The sequence below is a fragment of the Bison bison genome, unplaced genomic scaffold (genome assembly GCF_000754665.1).
Source record: "Bison bison bison isolate TAMUID 2011002044 unplaced genomic scaffold, Bison_UMD1.0 scf7180017864289, whole genome shotgun sequence".
NCBI classification, from domain to species: domain Eukaryota; kingdom Metazoa; phylum Chordata; class Mammalia; order Artiodactyla; family Bovidae; genus Bison; species Bison bison.
Genome location: NW_011494861.1, coordinates 15005250 through 15028552, shown reverse-complemented (window position 1 = coordinate 15028552; position 23303 = coordinate 15005250). Strand labels below are relative to the sequence as shown.

The window sequence follows — 23303 nt, the reverse complement described above, 5'->3', positions numbered from 1 at the left end:
GCTTTGACAGAGAGAGCGAGATGGTGGTAGGGGACAGCCCCCAGTAAAGTCAGAGGTGAGAGCACAAAGCAATAAAGTAGGCAGACTCTGTTTTTTTGGGGGAAGATGCTCAAGAATATCCGGTGAGACTCCCGAGGCTCGATCCCGCCTTTGCGTATGCCGAGCCTCCTTCCTCATGACCTTTGTCACGAGCGGAATGTCTCTCGCTGGCTCCCGGCAGGTAGAAGATTAGATTGAGATTTTTCTTGTTTCTTAAAGAAAGCCTGTGTTACTATGAGCTTCCTTCTAAGAGCTGCTTTTGCTGCATCTGCACCCCATTCCAGTACTTTTGCCTAGAAAATCCCATGGATGGAGGAGCCTGGTAGGCTGCAGTCCATGGGGTCACTAGAGTAGGACACGACTGAGCAACTTCACTTTCACTTTTCACTTTCATGCATTGGGGAAGGAAATGGCAACCCACTCCAGTGTTCTTGCCTGGAGAATCCCAGGGACGGGGAAGCCTGGTGGGCTGCCGTCTGTGGGGTCGCACAGAGTCGGACACGACTGAAGCAACTTAGCAGCAGCAGCAGCAGCATAGATTTTGTATGGCAGTGTTTTCATTGTCATTTGTCTCAAAGTATTTTTAAAATTTTCTTTTTGATTTCACATTGTTGATCCACTCGTTTTTTAGTAGCATGTTGTTTACTTTCCATGTAATTTGTTGTTTTTTTTTTTCTTTTTCTGTTACTGATTTCTAGTTTCATGCAACTGTGGTCAGAAAGATGTTGGAAATAAGTTCTATGCTCTTAAATTTGTGGAGGCTTGTTTTGTGCCCTAGCATGTGATCAGTCCTAGAAAATATTCCATGTACAGTTGAAAGGAATGTATGTTCTGTTTTTTTTTTTTTTTATGTAATGTCTGCAGTGATACCCACCCTGTGGTCATGACCATCAAATATATCTCAGACTTTTGCAATGTCCCCTAGGGAGAGGAGGGCAAAATTCCTCTTGTGAGAACCACATTTAACATTCTTAAATATTATCTGTCCACAACCTTCCATTTCTCAAGTGCTAATCAACTGAATAGCTTAGGCCATTCACCACACCTATTGTATTAGTTTCCTATTGCTACTGTGACAAATTACTGCAGAAAGAGCTTAAAACAATACAGATTTGTTATTTTATAATTCCAAGGGCCAAAAGTCTGAACTGAGTTTCACTAGCCTAAAATCAAGGTGTTAACATGGCTGTATTTCTTTTAGAGCATCTAGGGTAGAGTCTGTTCCCTTGCATTTTCCAGCTTCTAGAGGCTGTCCAAATTCATTGTCTCATGCCCCTTTCTTATCTTCAAAGCCAGCAGGCTAGTCACATCTTCCAATACATCTTCAATCTCTCTCTGTCTCTCTGACTCTCTAGTATCCCTTTTATAAGATCACTTGGAATTACACTGGGTTTACTGGGATTATCCAGAATAAGCCATCATTTTTAAAAATTTAAACTTAATTAGGGTTACAAAGTCCCTTTTGTCCCACAAGGTAATATATTCAGTTCAGTTCAGGTCAGTTCATTTCAGGTGCTCAGTCGTGTCCGACTCTTTGCAACCCCATGAATCGCAGCACGCCTGGCCTCCCTGTCCATCACCAACTCCCAGAGTTCACTCAGACTCACATCCATCGAGTCAGTGATGCCATCCAGCCATCTTATCCTCTGTTGTCCCCTTCTCCTCCTGCCCCCAGCCCCTCCCAGCATCAGAGTCTTTTCTGATGAGTCAACTCTTTGCATGAGGTGACCAAAGTACTGGAGTTTCAGCTTTAGCATTCTTCCTTCCAAAGAAATATATTAACAGGTTCCAAAGATTAGGACATAGACATCTTTGGGGAGCTGTTGTTTTGTTATAATGTCCATATAACTGAGAGTCAGAAAGAATGGAAAGTTTTCAGGAGGTTTACAAAGAGTGATTTTAATAGAAAGACACAAAAAGTGTCTAGAATGTAGAAACAGTCCATGATTTAGTCACAGTTTGCTGACTAAGCTTCCCTGCTGCTGGTGTGAACATACAAAAGGCTGTGTAAATGTCAACCCTCTAGTTCTCCCTAGAACAGGCTGAATTCTTAACTGCTGTTAAAAAAAAAAAAACAGAGATGAACATAAAATGATAAAAATAGATTTTATTTAGAAAAATTATTGCAATAGGAGAAAAAGATCTTGGTATAAAACTTAGCTCATTTCAAAACAGAAGAACAAGTGGGAAGGAGAAGAGTAGGGGTCAGTGGATGGACAGTTATAAGAGGAAACATCAAAGATAAGGGGGTGGGTTCTGGCTAACTGATCTAACAGGATTCTTGCTGAAGGCAGAGACAGACATGGAGTCTGAGCAGAGTTTGGTCAAGGAGAGAATCTATAAAGAACGAACTCTTTCTTATTTTTTTCCCTGCCGGGTTACACTATTACTGGCCCCTAACTGAATGTGTCCCAACAGATTCAGTGATTTTCTTTCCAAATCTGTTCCTTTTTTCCCGCCTCACTAGTTCTATTAGTGACAGTAAAGTCCTCATAGAGCCCAGATTTCAACCTCTTCCTTTACTTTATTTCACACATTAGTTATTTGCCAAGTCCTCAGGATTCTATTTCAGTGAGAGCTTTTAAATTTATCCTTTCTTCTCTATCCCCACCACCTTTCTCTTATTTCAGGCCTTCACATTTTTTTCTTGGATTATGTAATAGTCCTCCTAAATTACCTCTTAGCCAGTCTCCATTACTTTAGTTTCTCCTCCTTCAGTTTGTCTCTCAGTGATAACTATAGCTGTTCTTACAGAACACTCAATTTTTGTAATCTCATTAATCCTTGTAAGCATTCTTTGAACAGAGTTGAGCCAAGAGATGGGCCAGAAGGGCATAAGTTCGAAATCACAGCCTATAAGGGATATTGAATTCACCAGGAACTCCTATTGAAGGGTCCGAACATAGTTCAAAGAGAGGAGAACACTCATATTAACTACAGGGTGTTGTTTGACTGCCTGGAACTTTGAAATTGCTTGAGATAGTAGAAGAAAGGCAGGTGTCTCTACCTGACTCAGTGCTCAGCCTGTCTTTTAGAAAATTTGAATCCATATTTAAAGAATATCAGATAGAAGGGACATCACATTATTGCTTGCCTGGGGACCCTCCTGTCTGGTCTCATTTTACAGATGAGGTAACTGAGTAACTGGCATTCAGGAATTTAAATAATTTGCCCAAGACCACATAAGCAGGAAATGATAGAATAGTAATTTTTTCACAGGACTCCAAAGTTTCATGTTCTTTTCACTCCATGATATTGCTTCACTTGTGTTGTAACTTAATTTTCCACTCTTTGTATCTACAAGGTTGCAGTAAAATGAGACCCCTCACACATCTTTGCTGGATTTGAACTTTCCTACCTTTCTTTTTGTGTGTGGGTTTCTCTGCCTCGTGGAACAGCCTGGAACCCATCTTCATCTTTGCAAATCCTATCCTTCTTGCAAAGCTAGCAGCAACACCATTGTTTCTAGGAAGCTATCAGAAAGACCCCCACCTGGAAGTGATAGGTTCTTCTAATGAACCATAGCAGTCCATATCTTGTTTATGGTTGTTTCAACTTTGTACATTTTATTAGAGATATTTATGTATAGGTCTTCCTCTCCTTGCAAGCAGGAGAAGATAGGTATGTGAATAATTCATCTTGGTACCTCTCACAGAGTCTTGTCCATAGAAGGCACCCAAAAAAGAAGCACATATAAGATGATTCAATCAGAATTGTTTCTTTCTCTCTAATAATCAGAGATTTGGCAAAATATAACATTAAAGCCAGAGACCTAGAAGATAGATGTAATATTGTTTTTCCCCTTCCTACCCCAGATGCATTTAGTAATTCATAGCTTCCACTGTCTCCAAGACCTGGGTCAAAGCCTGCTGCTGCTGTTGCTGCTAAGTTGCTTCAGTCGTGTCTGACTCTGTGCGACCTCATAGATGGCAGCCCACCAGGCTCCCCTGTCCCTGGGATTCTCCAAGCGAGAACACTGGAGTGGGTTGCCATTTCCTTCTCCAATGCATGAAAGTAAAAAGTGAAAGTGAAGTCATTCAGTCATGTCCAACTCTTAGCGACCCCATGGACTGCAGCCTACCAGGCTCCTCTGTCCATGGGATCCCCCAGGCAAGAGTACCAGAGTGGGGTGCCATTGCCTAAGCCTGCTGCTGCTGCTGCTAAGTCGCTTCAGTTGTGTCCGACTCTGTGCGACCCCATAGACAGCAGCCCACCAGGCTCCCCGGTCCCTGGGATTCTCAAGGCAAGAACACTGGAGTGGGCCTAGCCCTTCACATAAGACTTCTCTCCTGAGTCCAGGCTGCTGTGGTTGCTCTTTTTCCCGTGGTTACATTGTACCCACACAGATCAGCCCTTGCTAAACAATCATTGATTATTATCTTCAAACATTAAACTGTTACTGAGTGCTTGGCCTATGAAAGGCTGTATGTGCTGTAGCAGAGGCCAGAGAAAGGTTTGCAAGGAGGTGAGATTCAAGCGAGGTCTTGAAAGCTGTATTTTCATTAAAGAGGTAGAATGGAAGGGGAAATAAAATTATGCATACTATTGAAATTCAGTTCCTGTTCTTTCTGTTAGTGGCTGTGATCTTGAGAAAAATCATTTAATGTCTTTGGGAATCAGTTTCCTCATCTTTATGGTGGGATAATAAAATCTATTAGGATGGTTATGAGGGTTAATGTGGAAGACCATGTATTGATTAGGTCTCTTTTGGTTGCAAGTGATATTAATACAGTTAAGATACAACATGTAACAATATCTTCAGTGGTTAGTATGTGAAGCAGACAAAACTTTCTCCATGTCACCAAAGTCCATCTTGTGGTATTCACCCTCTTACTCAGGTTGGCTAGCGATGTGAGAAGTCTTCTTCTTCATGGGACCTTTGTTGGGTGTATATAGTTCTAGTAACTACATGTTGCTCAATAATTGACTGGTTTCCCAAGGCAGAGGGGAACTGAAGTGTTCCCACTTCCCCTGTACACATTTGGCTGCTTTAAGTCTGTGTCTGCTTAGTGTTCCTTTTTTACCTGCAATGGTCCATCTTCCCAGCTTTAGCCTGGCCAGCTCTCACTGCCCCAGAAAGAGGCAGCTGTGGTGTCATTCTAGGACATTTCCCTGACCCCTGTTTGACCTCCTCGACTGGCTTTTGTTCCCTTTGTCTGTGCTTCCCTGCTGCACTGGGCATCACTCTTTCATTGCAGTTATCACATTGTACTGTAAAGACCTGCCTCCCTTATCAAACTCCTCAACCTTTGAAAACTGGCACATAGCACTCATTTGCTAAATGGCTACTGAATGAATGAGTGGACTTTCTTCATTCTCTCTTAATCTTATCTTTTTTTTTTTTTTTGCCTCTGGCACCACCATTCCTTCTGTCCATTTCTGCATTATTTATGACTTACTAGTTATAAAATCACTTCCTGATCTAACCATCAATTTTGTCCCCAGGTATTGAAACTAGCTTACATCTACTGAGCACTTATTCTTTGCCTGGCACTGTTTTAAACATTTTATGGGTATAAATGCCTTTAAATGTTTGCTTGTTGTCAAATGTTTCCACTAGAAAATGAAAGTCACTCAATTGTGTCTGACTCTTTGTGACCCTATGGACTGTATAGTCCATTATATTCTCCAGGCCAGAATACTGGAGTTGGTAGCCTTTCCCTTCTCCAGGGGATCTTCCTCACCCAGGGTTCGAACTCAGGTCTCCTGCATTGCAGGCGGATTCTTTACCTGCTGAGCCGCAAGGAAGACCAAGAATGCTGCTACTGCTGCTGCTGCTAAGTCGCTTCGGTCGTGTCTGACTCTGTGTGACCCCAGAGACAGCAGCCTACCAGGCTCCCCCGTCCCTGGGATTCTCCAGGCAAGAACACTGGAGTGGGTTGCCATTTCCTTCTCCAATGCATGAAAGTGAAAAGTGAAAGTGAAGTCGCTCAGTTGTGTCCGACTCTTCACGACCCCATGGACTGCAGCCTACCAGGCTCCTCCATCCATGGGATTTTCCAGGCAAGAGTACTGGAGTGGGGTGCCATTGCCTTCTCCGAAGACCAAGAATACTGGAGTGGATAGCCTATCCCTTCTCCAGAGGGTCTTCCTGACCCAGGAATCGAACCAGGGTCTCCTGCATTGTAGACAGATTCTTTTCCACTAGAAGTTAGCCTTAACCTTTGCTGTTCTGTCCTGTTATAGTCTCACCATAGCACAACAGATTGTGTAGTAATGCACAAGCTTAGTAAATCTGTTATCATTAGGCACTTAAAGATATGACTAGAAAAAACAGAAATGAAAAGAAGTGTTGAACATGTGGTATCCCTATAGTGCAGTAACACTAGAGTTTTTATGTTTAGGTCTACATTGCTATATTATGTTTTAGGTAATTTAAGCCAGATGCACAAGTTGGGTTTGGCTATTGTATTTAAATTTCAGTTTCCCAGAGACAGAAAGAATTACAGAAACATAAATATCAGTGTGAGAAAAATGAGGCGATTGTTATTGTTTTTCTAAAGGAGGTAAATTAGCTGGGGTCTCTATTGTCCCATTGATCTATATGTCTGCTTTTATGCCAGTCCCATACTGTTTTGATTACTATAGCTTTGTAATAAAGCTTGAAATCAGGAAGCCTGATGCCTCAGTTTTGTTTTTCATTCTCAAGATTGCTTTCACTGTTTGAGGTTTTACACATTTTCGGATTACTTTTTCTAATTCTATGAAAAATATCATCGCAATTTTGGAAGAGATTGGATTGAATCTGTAGATCACTTTGGTCAGCATGGAAATTTTGATAGTATTACTTCCTCCAATCCATAAGCATAGAGTACCTTTCATTTTTAGTTTCTTTCACCAATATCTTATAGTTTTCATGAGAGATCTTTAACTTCCTTGGTTATTTTATTATTTTTTATTTAGTTTTAATGGGATTATTTTCTTAATTTCTCTTCCCTTTAGTTTGTTAATAGGGTATAGAAGCACAATTGATTTTTCTCTATTAACTTAATCTATATTTTTAATTGCATCCTAAAACTTCACTGAATTTATTATCCTCATTTTTTTTTTGTTGAAGTATTCAGGATTTGCTCTATATAATATCATGTCATCTGCAAATAGTGACGGTTTTACTTCATTATTTCTAATTTGGATATCCTTTTTCTTGTCTGATTGCTCTGGCTAGAACTTCCAGTGCTAGATTTAAAAAAGTGGCAAGAGTAGGCATTCTTATCTTTTTCCTGATCTTAGAGAAAAAGCTTTCAGCTTTCCCCATTGAGTATGTTAGTTATGGCTTGTCATATATGGCCTTTGTGTTGTATATACTCATTTGTTGAGGTGTTTTGTTTTTTTTTTAAATCATGAAAGGATGTGGAATTTTTCAGATGCTTTTTCTGCACTGTTTGAGATGGTCTTATGACTTTTATCCTTCATCTTCTTAATGGTTGTATCACATTGATTGATTGTGAATGTTGAACCTTCCTTGCATCTCTGGAATAATCCCATTTGGTCATGGTGTTTGATCCTTTTAGTGTACTGTTGAATTATATTTACTAATGTTTTTTTGAGAATTTTTGCATCTATGTTAGTTGGGGATATTAGCCTATAATTTTCCTTTCTTGTAGTATCCTTGTCTGGTTTTGGGGTCAAGGTAATACTGGCCTTGTAAAATGAGTCTGCAAGTGTTTCCTCCTCCTCTTTTTTTGGAAAGAGTTTGGGAAGGATTGATATTTATTCTTATTTAAATGTTTGTTAGAATTCACCATGAAGCCATCTTTTCTTGAACTTTTTTTTTTTTTGGTAGGAGGTTTTTGATTACTGATTCAAGCTCCTTATCTCCTTAATAGTAATTGATCTGTTCAGATTTTCTATTTCTTCTTGATTAAGTTTTGGTAGGTTGTATATTTTTAGGAATTTATCCATTTTCTCTAATTTGTCTAATCTGTGGGCAGATAGCTGTTCATAGTGGAGAAGGCAATGGCACCCCACTCCAGTACTCTTGCCTGGAGAATCCCATGGATGGAGGAGCCTGATAGGCTGCAGTCCATGGGGTCGTGAAGAGTCGGACACGACTGAACGACTTCACTTTCCCTTTTCACTTTCATGCATTGGAGAAGGAAATGGCAACCCACTCCAGTGTTCTTGCCTGGAGAATCCCAGGGACAGGGGAGCCTGGTGGGCTGCCGTCTCTGGGGTCGCACAGAGTCGGACACGACTGAAGCGACTTAGCAGCAGCAGCAGCAGCTGTTCATAGTAGTCACTTATGCTCATTTGTCCTATGTAATGTCAGTTGTAATGTCTTCTCTTCCATTTATAGTTTTATTTATTCAAGCCCTCTCTTTTTCTTGTTGAGCAACTAAAACTGTGTCAATTTTGTTTTTCTTCTCAAAACCTGCCTTTGAATTTAATTGATTTTTTTCTATTGTCTTTTTTAGTCTCTTTCATTTATTTCCACTCTTATCTTTAATAGTTTATTCTTTATACTAATTTTGGACTCAATTTGTTCTTCTTTATCAAGTTTCTTGAGGTGTATATTTAGTTTTTTTGAGATATTTCTTGTTTCTTAATGTAGGCATTATTATTAAACAATAGTATATTGTGTAATAGCCACATATTTGTGAGTTTCCCAGTTTTCCTCTTGTAATTGATTTTTAATTTCATTGTAGTTAGAAAAGGTACCTGATTTGATTTCAGTCTTTTTAAATTTATTAAGACTTGTTTTGTGGACTAACATATGATCTTTCCTAGAGAATGATCAACGTGCAGTTGAGAGAAATTTGTAATCTGGTGCTGTTGGATGGAATTTCCTGTAAATGCCTTTAAGTCTACCTTGTATAATATGGTTTTAAGTCCCATGCTTTCATATTGATTTCAGTCTGCATGATCTACTCATTGTTGAAAGTGTGTATTGGATTCTTTGAGGTCTATTTCTCCCTTTAATTCTGTTAATATTTACTTTAAATATTTAGTTGCTCCTATGTTGGATGCATAATATTTACAAATGTTACATCCTCTTGTTGGATTAATCCCTCTATCATTATATAATGACATTTGTCTCTTACTAGTCTTTGTCTTAAAGTATGTTTTGTCTGTTATAATATGCTACTCTTGCTTTGCTTTGGTGTCCATTTGCATAGACTATCTTTTCCCAACCATTCACTCTCAGCTAAAGTGGATCTCTTTAGGCAGTGTATAGTGGAGTCTCTCTCTCTTTCTCTGGTATGGAAGTTAAAATGGAGGAAGTCTTGTTCAGGCTTCAAAAGCAGGCAGGCAGACCTTTGACCTGCTTCTGACCTTCCTGGACACTGCCTGGATTCTATGCCTGCCTGCAAGCACAGCAAGTTAGGCACACTTTAGATAAGAAAGGGGGGAGTGGGTCTTGGCATTTTTGAGCCTCTGAGGGTCTGGCCAACCCTCTGGGGTATAAGAAAATCCTATGATTTACCAGGTGAAACAAAGAGCTTTGTAAAAGTTAAGAAAAACCAGAGCTGCATTTTTGCAGAAAAACTGATGATAATAGCACTTTACAGCCTGGGATTATAAGCAGAGTCCCCAAAACTGCAATTTGAAGTCTCACCCTTGGGGTGGATGAACCATCTGGGACCTTTTCCCAACTGGGACTCCAGCTTGCTGTTAATGAGAGTATTTCCAGCACTCTTCAAGACTAGATGTAGGTTGCCCCAATTTTGTGATGTATGTGCTTTTGCTTCTCTCTTTTCTCATCTTTTAATGACTGTATATTGAAATTAAGTCAAATGATCCTCTACTAAATATTGAAATTGTTTGGGGTGTGTGTGTGTGTGTGTGTGAGTGGTTTCTTTTGTTAGTGAATCCTTTGGACCTAAAATGAAAGTAAAACTTTTGGGAAAACACTCTACTTCTTTCCACATAGCTACTCTATGCATTCTGATTGGAGAATTTAATTTATTGATATTTAAAGTGATTAGTGATAGTTATGGACTTAGATTGCCAGTTTGTAGTGGTTTTCTGGTTACTTTGTAAGTCCTTTTTTCCTTTCTTCTTCTCTTGCTCTCCTCCTTTGTAATTTGATGATTTCCTGTAGTAATACGCCTAGATTCCTTTCTCTTTCTATTTTGTGTATGTACTGCTGCTGCTAAGTAGCTTCAGTTGTGTCTGACTCTGTGCGATCCCATAGATGGCAGCCCACAAGGTTCCGCCGTCCAAGGGATTTTCCAAGCAAGAACACTGGAGTGGGTTGCCATTTCCTTCTCCAATGCATGAAAGTGAAAAGTGAAAGTGAAGTTGCTCAATCATGTCCGACCCTCAGTGACCCCATGGACTGCAGCCTTCCAGGCTCCTCCATCCATGGGATTTTCCAGGCAAGAGTACTGGAGTGGGGTGCCATTGCCTTCCTTCTTCATTATTTTAGGCTGCTGCTGCTGCTGCTAAGTTGCTTCAGTCATGTCCGACTCTTCGTGACCCCATAGACGGCCGCTCACCAGGCTCCCCTGTCCCTGGGATTCTCCAGGCAAGAACACTGGAGTGGGTTGCCATTTCCTTCTCCAATGCAGGAAAGTGAAAAGTGAAAGTGAAGTCGCTCAGTCGTGTCCGACTCTTAGCGACCCCATGGACTGCAGCCCACCAGGCTCCTCCGCCCATAGGATTTTCCAGGCAAGAGTACTGGAGTGGGGTACCATTGCCTTCTCCATATTTTAGGCTAGTAACAGTTTATTTTTAAACATGTACTAAAACCTCCCCCTTTTTACTGTCCCTCACACATTTTTCTTTGTTTTCAGTGTAACAATTTACTTTTTTAACCTTGTGTATCCATTAACAAATTATTATAGTTATAGTTATTTTTACTACTTGTATCTTTTAACCTGATTTATAAGTGATTTATCCATTATCTTTACAACATTAGAGTATTTTGAATTTCATTATATATTTAACTTTAGAGTTATACTTTCATGTTTTCCTATTACTAATTATCATCCTCTTGCTTCAGCCTGAGGAAGTCCTTTTAACATTTCTTGTAAGACTGGTCCAGTGGTGATGAAAACTTAGATTTTGCTTGTCTGGAAACTGTCTCTCATTCATTTCTGAAAGACAGCTTTTCTGGGTAGTATATTCTTGGTCAGCAACCTTTTCTTTCATCATTTTGACTATATTATGGCACTCCCTTCTGGCCTGCAAAGTTTCTACTGAAAAATATGCTTATAGTCTAATGGGAGTTCCCATGTACTTAAGAGGTTATTTTTCTCTTGCTGCTTTTAAGATTTTCTTATTTTTAACTTTTGAAAATTATAACATGTCTTAGTGTGGGTCTCTTTGAACCTTTTTTTGTATTTCTGGGCTTTCTGGATTTGGATATGTATTTATTTCCCAGGTTAGGAAAGTTTCAGCCATTATTTCTTTAAATATGTTTTCTTCTCCTTTCCCTTCTTTACTTCAGGGACCTCTGTGATGAATAGTTGATCTTCTTCATGGTATCTCCTAAGTCCCATTAAGCTATCTTTACTCTTTTTCATTCTTATTTTTCTCCCTTGTTTGGATGAATGCCACTGCCTTATTTTTGAGTTTGGTGATCCTTTCTTCTGCCTGATGTGGTCTGATGAGTCCCTCTATTGAATATTTCAGTTCAATTATTGTATTTTTCAGCTCTGTGATTTGTTTGGTACCTTTAAATATGTTCTCTTTGTTGAAATCTCATTTGGTTTATGCACTGTTCTCTTGGCCTCAGTGGTCCTTGTTTTGAACTTTCTATCCAGTAAATCACTTACCTCCATTTCATTAAGATCTATTTCTGAAGTTTTGACTTGTTCTTTTATTTGGCACATAATCTTGTCTTCTTCATTTCCCTTGACTCTCTGTATTGATGTCTGTGCATCAGCTAAAACAACTGCCTTTCCCCAGGTCTTGTGTAGGGAATGAACTTATCATTCAGCTTGGTCCGAGCTGTGGGTTGTTTCTCAAACCTTCATGATGTTGTCCAAGCTGTTCTCAGTGACTCGCAGTAGTTGAAGATATGTTGAGCTCCTTTTACATGTGGGTATTTTGTTATTCACCCAATGTGTAGCAGTCACTCTGCTGATTTCTGGTTTTCTTTCAGAGGGAGTTGCCTCATGTGTATCTGCAGGTTTGGTGTGTCCATGAGAGGAGGTGCGTTCAGGTGCCTTCTATGTGCCATCTTGTACTGGAACCCTTTCAAGAGCCTGTCAGTCCAACTCCTACCTGAAAACCTTCTCTGAACCCTCCAGCCCACAGCAGCAAAGTCTCGGTGCATCTTATATCTTTAGTTTTATTTCATGTTCTGAGCACACTGCTTTCAGAATGAGGTACTTAAATCTTTCCCCCTCAGCAGAGACACAACTCAGCAAGGGACCCCAGCATCCATGAAGTCCTTTAAGTGGCAATATGCCTTACAGGGAGCCCTTGGTGAAAGTTTCTGAATCTAATTTAGGGGAAGGTAAATTATAAGTGAAATCTGGGAACAAGATTTAGAATCACATGGTATTAACTGGGAGAGGGGGAGAATTGATAAATTATGTCTTTATTTAATTACTTCGGAGATTTCTCTTTGAAAGTTTGTTCCCTACTAAGGCAGACTTTATTCAGGACTTTATTCAGAATACAAAGTTTTATTCAGAATACAACTTTATTTAGTTGTAATAGATACAGGGACCACTGCAATATGGGCAAGCAGTATCTATAGCCAAGAAGCAGATGGGGGTCAGTGTATGGAAAATTACTAAGAGGAACACCAGGAAAATTACTAAGAGGAAGATGGTTAAATCGACTAACAGGAGTCTTGCTAAAGACAGCCAGGGTGATCAGACATTACCTCAGAATGCTGGAGGATGAGGAACCTGATCAGATATTGATGGTGATCAGATGTTGAGGGTGGGTTTCCAGTTAAACTGATTTATTAGCATTCTTGCTAAAACTAGATTTTACAAGGACGTTTACAGATGGGCCTAAAAAAAGTTTCAGGAGTCTGACTAAACTTTTAAATGTTGATTAGCATCATTAAAAAATATATATATATGCTAGTCAGATTGATGTTTTTAGTGTCATGTATTTTTTTGTTTCATTTTTAAATAGAGGGAAGGCATATTTAACTTTCTGAAGGAAATTTAGCATCTTCGGGAAATTACGTAGTCTTAATACTAACCCTGATAGTAGGCTCTTTTGACAGGGAAAAAAGACCTTTACCGCCACCTGATGGCCATATCATCTTACTGCAACATTTCTAAGAGCAGCCCTAGAGGAGTCAAGTGTTTGAACTTTGCCAAATTCAAAGAACCCTGACTGTGTGGTGACAGTAAGAGCCGTGAACAACCGTGTCTTTACCCCCAGTTCCCTCCCTCCCAACACCTCAGGTTGAGAATTAGCAGCTAACTAGAGGAGGTGAAGAGGCAAAACAGGGGAAATAGTGAAGTCCACGCACCCACTCCTCCTCTGTACAGTGGGTTTCCAAGACTGAAGAGACAAACTGGAGAGGAAAGCTTTGCATCGAGTGGGGTGCTATTATTACTTTGGGCTGGTCTTTTAAAGGAAGACAAAGGACCTCTTTGTTTCACGCCTAAGAGTGGTTAGAAAATACATGTATTGTTCAGCTTTCATCCAAACGACAGGGAAAACACATATCCAGATCAGATCAGATCAGTCGCTCAGTCGTGTCCGACTCTTTGCGACCCCATGAATGACAGAACGCCAGGCCTCCCTGTCCATCACCAACTCCTGGAGTTCACTCAGACTCACGTCCATCGAGTCAGTGATGCCATGCAGCCATCTCATCCTCTGTCATCCCCTTCTCCTCCTGCCCCCAATCCCTCCCAGCATCAGGGTCTTTTCCAATGAGTCAACTCTTCACATGAGGTGGCCAAAGTACTGGAGTTTGAGCTTTAGCATCATTCCTTCCAAAGAAATCCCAGGGCTGATCTCCTTCAGAATGGACTGGTTGGATCTCCAAATAGTGGGGCTGAAAGGACCAAGGCAAAAACAAGGGCTTTTTACTTGCATTCTGTTGCATGCAGCTCATTCAGTACACACATGTCACAGGTGTGTCATGAGGGAAGAACCAGTGGGAAAAGAAGCATAGGGATGCTGCCAAAGGACAGGCCAACTGAATTGTGTTTGGATCCAGCTTTTCATCTTAAACATGAACAAACTGAGGTTAAAATCAGAGGAGGATTGAGGCCAGGATAACATTATCACTGGAGTTAGAAGCCTATTTAAAAAAAAAAATCTTAAAAATTCCTTCAGTCCGTTATAGCAGAGACATGAGGGGAGTCCACTCCTGGCCACCTGACCCAACTCTGGCCCGTGGCTGCTTTCTCTCGTCCTCTCCCCTTTCCCCGTGGATCTTCTGCAGGCACTGTAGAGAGTCGTGGACTTCCCAGGTGGCGCTAGTGGTAAAGAACTCGCCTGCCAGTGCAGGAGACATAAGAGACACGGGTTTGATCCCTGGGTTGGGAAGATCCCCTGGAAGAGGGCATGGCAACCCACTCCAATATTCTTGCCTGGAGAATCCCATGGACAGAGGAGCCTGGTGGGCTACTGGTCCATAGGATCGCAAACAGTCAGACACAACTGAAGTGACTTAGCACGCATGCATGCAGCAAGATGTGGAAGCTGGTTCAATCAGTGTCTCTTCCCCAGCATTCATCCTTCTCTCTTTTCTATGAACTCTCTGTCTTCTGCCTCTGTAGCTGGAAATAATGCCTATCTTTGAATACTGCCAGTCGGCCCAGGCTCACACCCACTAATCTTCCCCACCTCCTAGGCAGGCATTGATATCTCTCTTCTCATGGGAGGATACTGAGAGCAGGGGCTGACTTGCCCATGGAACACCTGGAAGTGGCAGGGCTGCCTGGGGACTTGGGTCTTTGGTTTATGTTCAGGCCTCTCTCTGTTATATTTGCTGCCCTAGTCTCTCTACCCTCAATTTCTGGCTTCCCACTTTGGACTGATGACTTTCTCAACTCTTTTTTTTGTTTTTTAGTGTGAAAGTTTTCAAGACGCCCACAAGTGGAAAATGCACTCCCCCCAGCCAAATAAAACTTCGCCAGATTCTTAACAGCTGTGTGCATTGAAATGACTAATAAAAGATCCCTCTGCTGCCTGTGGAACTTTCACACAAGGCATCGTTTCTGCTGCTCACCAGGACCAGGCCCTGAGTATTTGCATACTGGATGTCACTCCAAAAGTCCGCGACCAGGGGATTTCCAGGATGTTAATAAGTAAGAACGCTGCTCTGGGCCTTGGAAGGTGCACTGTCTGAGCATCCCTACTGCAGTGAGGAGGTAGATAGCGTTTCAGACCCTACCTGTCTCTTGTTGAGGGCCTTTCTCCTTGGGAGATGTCCAGATTCAGTTGTAGATCCGTCAGTGCCAAAGTATTGCCTGTCAGCTGTGGAATGAGCTGCTGGGAATACCTCGAGGAGTAAGTCAGGGCCCCAGCACGCCTGAAGCTTGATACCTGGTTAAGGCAAATGAGACAAACACTTGGATAATTTCAGCTGGTAGAGTTGGTATAGAGGGGTGTTCTGGAAGCTCAGGAGAGGGGTACCTAAGTTGGAGGTGGTCAGGAAACACTTTCTGGAGCATTTACTAACTGAGCAGAGTCTTTAATATTTTTTAAAGAAGTGTTTTGCTTTTATATCTAGTTACTAAGGTATTACCTTTCATTGAAAATAACCTTACAGAAACAGGCTTCTTTAGAAAAAGTTCAGGAAGTGAAGAGGAAGAAAGAAAAGTAGATTAGTAGGATCTCTACTCAACTGGAGCATGTGGCTTTCTTCCTAGGAAGGATTTGTGTATGTGTGAGTGTGTGTGTGTAAAGGGGAGGAGGAGTGCCCAAAAGAGGGAGGTGAAGACTCTAGCTGGAGGGGGAGGTGTCTTGTCCCTGTGGCCCTAAGCTCTATGCCATGATGCCAGCCTGAGTGAGAAATCAGTCGACCCCTTACTGGGGACCCACCCACTATGGGACCCTGGTTTTTTCCAACCTCTTTTTCCAGGTTTTGGTCTTAGCTATTACTGTCTTATAACTTCAGTCTCATCTCTGCCCAGTCCTCCAAGTGGTTTATCAAGGTGTTTTCTTAACAACATCTCCTTGTTAGAACTATAGGATCAGGTTTAAGGTGTTAACAGTATCTAACCTGCTGCAAAGCCAGTAAGAGCTCACATTTATTGAGGATTTTATTTGTGCCAGCTTTGTGTCACAGCAACCTTATGTAGTTGGTGTTTTATTATTTCCATTTTACAGATGAGGCAGTCAAGTCTGCTATTTGCTCAAGCTCCCTGGCTAATAGTCAGCAGAACCTGGCCTCAAATCTAGGTCTCTGTGACTCCTAAGTCTGTGCACTTGGACACGAGACTCTGCAGCATTATTTTTCAAATGTTTGGCTACAGAAATGTTTTTTTTAATCCTCTGCCCCTCATTGCTCAGCACTATCCTTACCATCTCATGGATCACAATTTGGCAAATGCTGACCCAAGAAACTACCTTGCTCTGTCTGTAAAACAGAGATAATAACACAGCCTCAGTGTTTGCTGTTGTCTGTTTGCAGTCTCAGTGTTATGACGATTACAGAGGTTTTAGAAACTGCGTGCTGAGGATGCTCACCTTCCACCAGGAATGTGTGTGTTTTAAAAATAGCAGTCGTAATGCCCTGGATGAAAGGACACAGTATTTTGATGACAATGAAGGTTGTTGGTTGCTAGGCCTGGAGACCTTCCAGCCCTGGGTTGGGGGGCAGGCTTTTGCACGCTGCCCCCTCCCGCCACAGTCCCTTTGGTGGCCTCTTCCCGCCCTCAGATTCCCTCCCATCCCTTTACAATGCTTTTGTTTGTTCCACAAATAGTGGTTCAGTTAGCTGCCACCAGGAGCTGGCGCCTTGCTCTGCATCACACTACTGCCCCAGGACCCCTCTCCTGCAAATCTGACTGTGTCCTGAGCCCCAGCTGCAGGCTGGGCCCCTGTCACAAACTGGTCAGACCACCCTCAGCCCTGCAGCCGCCACCCGCCCGATGGCCGGCCTCTGTCTGCCCAGAGAACTATGCTGCCACTTCTCCACTACCCACTACGTCCCAGCGACTGCCCACCGTTTTTGGAGATAAGAATGAACCCAAAAGATGCCTGAGTTGGCTTCACCCACTGGATGCAGATTTGGGCAGCACACCAACCCGCAAAGGGTCCACTCCTACAGCTTTGTTTGTTCTCTACCTGCCCCCGTCAGACTGCTGTGGGTACATGTGCCTCACAGCCAAATCATGATAGTGACATCTGTTCTCTCCTATGTACCAGTTTTACACAAGTCACTCTTCTTTCAAACTTTCAGCAGGCCTGCAGATGTGCACATTTGGAAAAAGTCTACTGAGAAGAGAACAAACAAATACATGCACTCTGCCCAGGTCTTTCATTCTACCTGGAAAAAGCATTTACATTCCTTTCAATAAGTTATTGCTGCTGCTGCTGCTAAGTCGCGTCAGTCGTGTTTGACTCTGAGCGACCCCATAGACGGCAGCCCACCAGGCTCCCCTGTCCCTGGGATTCTCCAGGCAAGAACACTGGAGTGTGTTGCCATTTCCTTCTCCAATGCATGAAAGTGAAAAGTGAAAGGGAAGTTGCTCAGTAGTGTCCGACTCTTCGAGACCCCATGGACTACCAGGCTCCTCCATCCATGGGATTCTCCAGGCAAGAGTACTGGAGTGGGGTGCCATTGCCTTCTCCGTCAATAAGTTATTAAGTACTACTAAAAAAGAAAAAAAAAATCTTTTTACATATTTCTCTCCTTGCACCTGTGCTGCTAAGTCACTTCAGTCGTGTCTGACTCTGTGTGACCCTATAGACGGCAGCCCACCAGGCTCCCCCATCCCTGGGATTCTCTAGGCAAGAACACTGGAGTGGGTTGCCATTTCCTTCTCCAGTGCATGAAAGTGAAAAGTCAAAGTGAAGTCGCTCAGTTGTGTCCGACTCTTCGAGACCCCATCGACTGCAGCCTACCAGGCTCCTCCGCCCATGGGATTTTCCAAGCAAGAGTACTGGAGTGGGGTGCCATTGCCTTCTCCGCCTTGCACCTGTGAGGGAGCTGTTACTCTCATTTCACACATGGAGAGGATCAGCTGTTCAGCGTCATACAACTAAAAGTAGCAAAACCAGGGCCAGAGCAGTCATCCTGTGTTTGTTCATCTGCCAAATGCTGCCTCTTAGATCTGGGGTTCTCAGGCCCAGCCCAGGGCTGGGGGACCTTCAAGGTTGGGGCCCTTTGTATCTGGAGTGGCTCAAAGCGGCAGTGTAAGGTGGTTCCCTTTGATTTTGACGTGTGCCAGGCACCCCTGTTTTCTCCCCTTTGTTCTCCTCCATCCTTCTGTTTCAAGTTGATCCTATCTGCCACTCTTCATAGGTATCAAGGTGCTTTTGACTTTTCTCTGTAGCTGGTCCCTGGAGTTCTTTGCTGTCACTTAACTGCCTGCGCATTGCTCACCTCTTGACAAACCCCTAGTTGGGCCACTTGCTAAGTTCTGTGGAGATATGTAAAGAGAAATGTGAGATGTAGGTCTCACCCCTAGTAAACTGTTGAAGAAAAATTATCCTGAGATTTAAAATGGCAAGGAAGAATTTAAGTTTACTGCAATAGTGAGAGAGATTGAATTCAACTGTTTAATGTAACAGTGGGGACTTATAGCCAAAGGACAGGTGTGGGAATAGATGGAAAATTATTAAGAAACTTGATTAAATGCCAAAGGTAGAAGAACTAGTTTTTGTTGTTCAGTCGCCTGCTGCTGCTGCTGCTAAGTCACTTCAGTCATGTCCGACTCTGTGAGACCCCATAGATGGCAGCCTGCCAGGCTCCCCCGTCCCTGGGTTTCTCTAGGCAAGAACACTGGAGTGGGTTGCCATTTCCTTCTCCAATGCACGAAAGTGAAAAGTGAAAGTGAAGTCGTGTCCGACTCCTAGCGACCCCATGGACTGCAGCCTACCAGACACCTCCATCCATGGGGTTTTCCAGGCAGGAGTATTAGAGTGGGGTGCCATTGCCTTCTCCATGTTCAGTTGTCTAGTTGTGTCCAACTGTCTGAGACACATGGCCTGCAGCATGTCAGGCCTCTCTCTCCCTCACCATCTCCTGGAGTTTGCCCAAGTTCATATCCATTATATTGGTGATGCTATCCAACCATCTCATCCTCTGTCACCTTCTTCTTCTACCTTCAATCTTCATTGGATATAAAAGGTGAGCTGATTCTTGATTGACTGGGTTAGTGTATCCTTTGCTAAAACTGGACTCAGCAGGCTGAAGGAGGCTTGGTACAGTGACTCTGAAGGAACTTGACTGTTCTGTCAAAGACAGAGTTTTTGTCAGCATTCACAAAGTAGTGTGAGAGTAAGGCCCCGAACATTGGACCCAGAATGATGAGATTCAGGGAAAAACAGTGTGCCAGCCATGGATACAGTTGGAGCTTAGAGAGGCGCCAGTGGGTGAATTTGGGCTATTCCAGTCACTGACTTCAGGGCTGAAGACTGGACAGGCACATTGACATCATCCCGTGTTTGTTCGTTTCTTACTACTCTGTGTCAACACATACTCTTCATCTGGCAAGCTTGTGTTTCTAGGATTTGATACTTTCTGCTGCTGCTGCTGCTAAGTCGCTTCAGTCGGGTCTGACTCTGTGAGACCCCATAGACGGCAGCCCACCAGGCTCCCCCATCCCTGGGATTCTCTAGGCAAGAACACTGGAGTGGGTTGCCATTTCCTTCTCCAGTGCATGAAAGTGAAAAGTCAAAGTGAAGTCGCTCAGTCGTGTCTGGCTCTTAGCGACCCCATGGACTGCAGCCTACCAGGCTCCTCCGTCCATGGGATTTTCCAGGCAAGAGTACTGGAGTGGGATGCCATTGCCTTCTCCATGATACTTTCTACCATAAGCCATAAGTGAGCTTCATGGTAGCTCAGTCAGTAAAGAATCTGGCTGCAATGCAGGAGACCCGGGTTTGATTCCTGAGTTGGGAAGATCTCCTGGAGAAGGAAATGGCAACCCATTCCAGTATTCATGCCTGGAGAATACCATGGACAGAAGAGCCTGGCAGGCTATGGTCCATGGGATCTTAAGAGTCACGACTTTGCAACTAAACCACCACCACAAGTGAGGCTGGGAGGTGCAAAGGCTTCATTCAGACCTTAGACAAGGGTTTTAACCTCATATTTCTCTTCTTCAGTGTTGGGACAATACCTGTAGTAGATTGAATTGTGTCTCCCAAAATTCATATATTGGAACCCTCAGCACTAATGTAACTTTGTTTGGAAATAGGGCCTCTAAAGACGCTTACTCCTTGGGAGGAAAGTTATGACCAACCTAGATGGCATATTCAAAAGCAGAGACACTACTTTGCCAACAAAGGTTCGTCTAGTCAAGGCTATGGTTTTTCCAGTGGTCATGTATGGATGTGAGAGTTGGACTGTGAAGAAGGCTGAGCGCCGAAGAATTGATGCTTTTGAACTGTGGTGTTGGAGAAGACTCTTGAGAGTCCCTTGGACTGCAAGGAGATCCAACCAGTCCATTCAGAAGGAGATCAGCCCTGGGATTTCTTTGGAAGGAATGATGCTAAAGCTGAAACTCCAGTCCTTTGGCCACCTCATGCGAAGAGTTGACTCATTGGAAAAGACTCTGACGCTGGGAGGGATTGGGGGCAGGAGGAGAAGGGGATGACAGAGGATGAGATGGCTGGATGGCATCACTGACTTGATGGACGTGAGTCTGAGTGAACTCCAGGAGTTGGTGATGGACAGGGAGGCCTGGTGTGCTGCGATTCATGGGGTCGCAAAGAGTCAGACACGACTGAGTGACTGAACTGAACTGCACTGAACTGAAGGAGGTAATAAGGTTAAATGAGGTCATAGGGTTAACCTGTCATAATCCAACAGGACTGAGGTTCTTACAAGAAGAAGAGATACCAGAGACCTCTGTTCTCTGCTTCTCTATCTGTGTGTCTCTGTCTCTGTCTCTCCATGCATGCAACAGAGAAAAAACCTTATGAGGACACAGTGGGAAGGTGGCTGGCTACAAGCCAGGAAGAGAGACTTCACTAGAAGCTGAATTGTCCAGCACTTTGATCTTGGACTTCTTGCCTGTGGAATGGCGAGAAAAGAAATTCCTATCATCTCAACCATCCAGTATCTGGTATATTATGGCAGTACTAGTATAAGGATACAGTACTATCTGTTGGGTCTATTACAAGAACAGAACATAATACAAGAGGAAGCCCTAACAGTCATTTGCATCTATTAGCTCCATCCCTTCCCTCTTGTCATATGATTTGTGGGCTGGTAAAGGGCCTGTTTGCCACCAGACACCTTCCTAGTGGCCTGGATAATTCATACAGTAGAATCACTTCTGTGGATTCAGGCTAATTTTCTCTACGTTGTAAGTAATAGAACCTTCCAAAACTAGTATAAAGTAAAAGGGGAATTTTTTGGAACTGTTATCAATTAGGGTTCCTGGTTTTAAGCAGCACACAGTAATTCTGGTTGATCAAGGCCACAGAAGAACTATTGAAAGGATGCTGAATCAAGTATAAGATTTTCAGAAAGGCTGGAGACCTAGGTGTGAGGCCTCACCAGGCAAAGGTAGAGCGGTGTGAGGACCACAGCCTTACACTACTGGGCACGGGCCACTGCCACTCACTCCTCCAACACCCCGAGCCCTGAGCTGGACTGCACGAGCGCTGCTGGACCGTCTTCTGGAATGGATGTGCCTCTGGGCCCTGCAGTTCAGGAGTGGTGCTCTCATTTGGCCTGTATCACCCAACTGCATTCTAGCTTCAAGGAAGGCTGGGAATGTAAGCATTTGGCATTTTCATTGTTGACAGTGGCAAGTGGCTCTGCCTCCCACCAAGATTCATAATGTAGGGAACTTCCCCAAACAATAAAAGAAGGTTCAATGTGCCAGATGGCCAAAAAGAATGAGAAGTTCCCCACAGATACAGGAGGATCTTACAGACCCCCAAAATAGGGAGAGTGGCTTCACTCATAGGGCCGAGAACCAGGAATTAGAAAGTCAAGAGCCAGGTTACTCTGGGTGTGTCTCCCTGTTCTATTTCTTTCTTTCTCTCTCTCTTTCTTTGAAGATTGGGTTTTCCCAGTCTACTTGCTCATGGTGAGGGCCACCTTCATCCCGACCATTGGGAATTAGTTGCCTGTCTCCTTCAGAACATCCATTTCCTTATCTTCCAGAAACACCTCCAGATTTTCTTGTCTGTCCATTCTTTGTCTGGGTGGAGTCCATCCCCAACCTGAGGGCTGAACCATAGGACCGAGGCCCAAGCCTGTCATTGTGCTCCGTGGCCACAGCGATTGATCCAGGGGTGGGTATGTGATCTAAGGCTGGTACTTCTTTAATAATTGAACTATAGGTTACATGCTGTGAGGGTGTCAATCTTCAGTGTACAGCTCAATGAGCTTTATACATTTATACATCCATGGAACCATCACCAAGATGGAGTTGTAGAATGTTTCCCGCAGCCCAGAATGCTCCCTTACAGCCACTCTCTGTCTATAGGCCATCCAGATATTCACTATTCTGACTTACATTACCATAGATAAAAGATTTACCTTTTGTGAACTCTATTTACATGAAATCATAGGGTATATGATCTCTGGTGTCTGGCTTCTTTAATCATGATTACATCTGTGAAATTCATCCTTGTTTTTCCTTTTTTTTTTTTTTTACAGAATATTTGTTCATTCTTTTTCACACCTGTGTGGTATTCCATTAGGTGAATCATACCTCAGTTCATTTATCCATTCTACCACTGGTGGACATTTGGGTTGTTTCTGGTTTGGCTCTATAAATGATGTTTTTCTGTACTTTACTGTATATATCTTAGTGGATATAAGCATTCATTTCTTTGAGTATGTATCAAGAGTAGAATTTCTGGGTCGTAGAAAAAATGCATATCTTTAGTAGATATTACCAAATAGTTTTCCAAAGTGATTGTACCAACTTATACATTTACCAGAGCATATGCGATTTGTAGTTGCTCTACATACTTACCTATACTTATTATTTTCAGCCTTATAAATTGTAGCCCTTTTGAATGGGTATCATGTTATCCACTGCAGTTTTAATTTGTATTTTCATGATGACTAATAATGAAAAGCAAGAGAGTTCCAGAAAAATATCTACTTCTGCTTTATTGACTATGCCAAAGCCTTTGACTATATGGATCACAATAAACTGTGGAAAATTCTGAAAGAGATGGGAATACCAGACCACCTGACCTGCCTCTTGAGAAACCTGTATGCAGGTCAGGAAGCAACAGTTAGAACT

The 23303-nt window shown here is 42.7% G+C and overlaps 1 protein-coding gene and 1 long non-coding RNA gene across 2 annotated transcripts in view; both read left to right on the top strand.

The window, feature by feature from the left end:
* Positions 1–15218, top strand: part of LOC104995981 — a 75805-nt gene extending 60587 nt beyond the window's left edge. The window contains exon 3 of the long non-coding RNA XR_826128.1: positions 14984–15218. This is a non-coding gene — a long non-coding RNA (uncharacterized LOC104995981). The remainder of the gene's footprint in view (positions 1–14983) is intronic.
* A 39-nt stretch (positions 15219–15257) lies between these two features.
* AADACL3 (arylacetamide deacetylase-like 3) overlaps positions 15258–23303 on the top strand; it is a 78412-nt gene continuing 70366 nt past the window's right edge. Inside the window, exon 1 of the mRNA XM_010850062.1 lies at positions 15258–15284. The gene's annotated coding sequence lies outside the window, so the exon portion shown is untranslated. The remainder of the gene's footprint in view (positions 15285–23303) is intronic.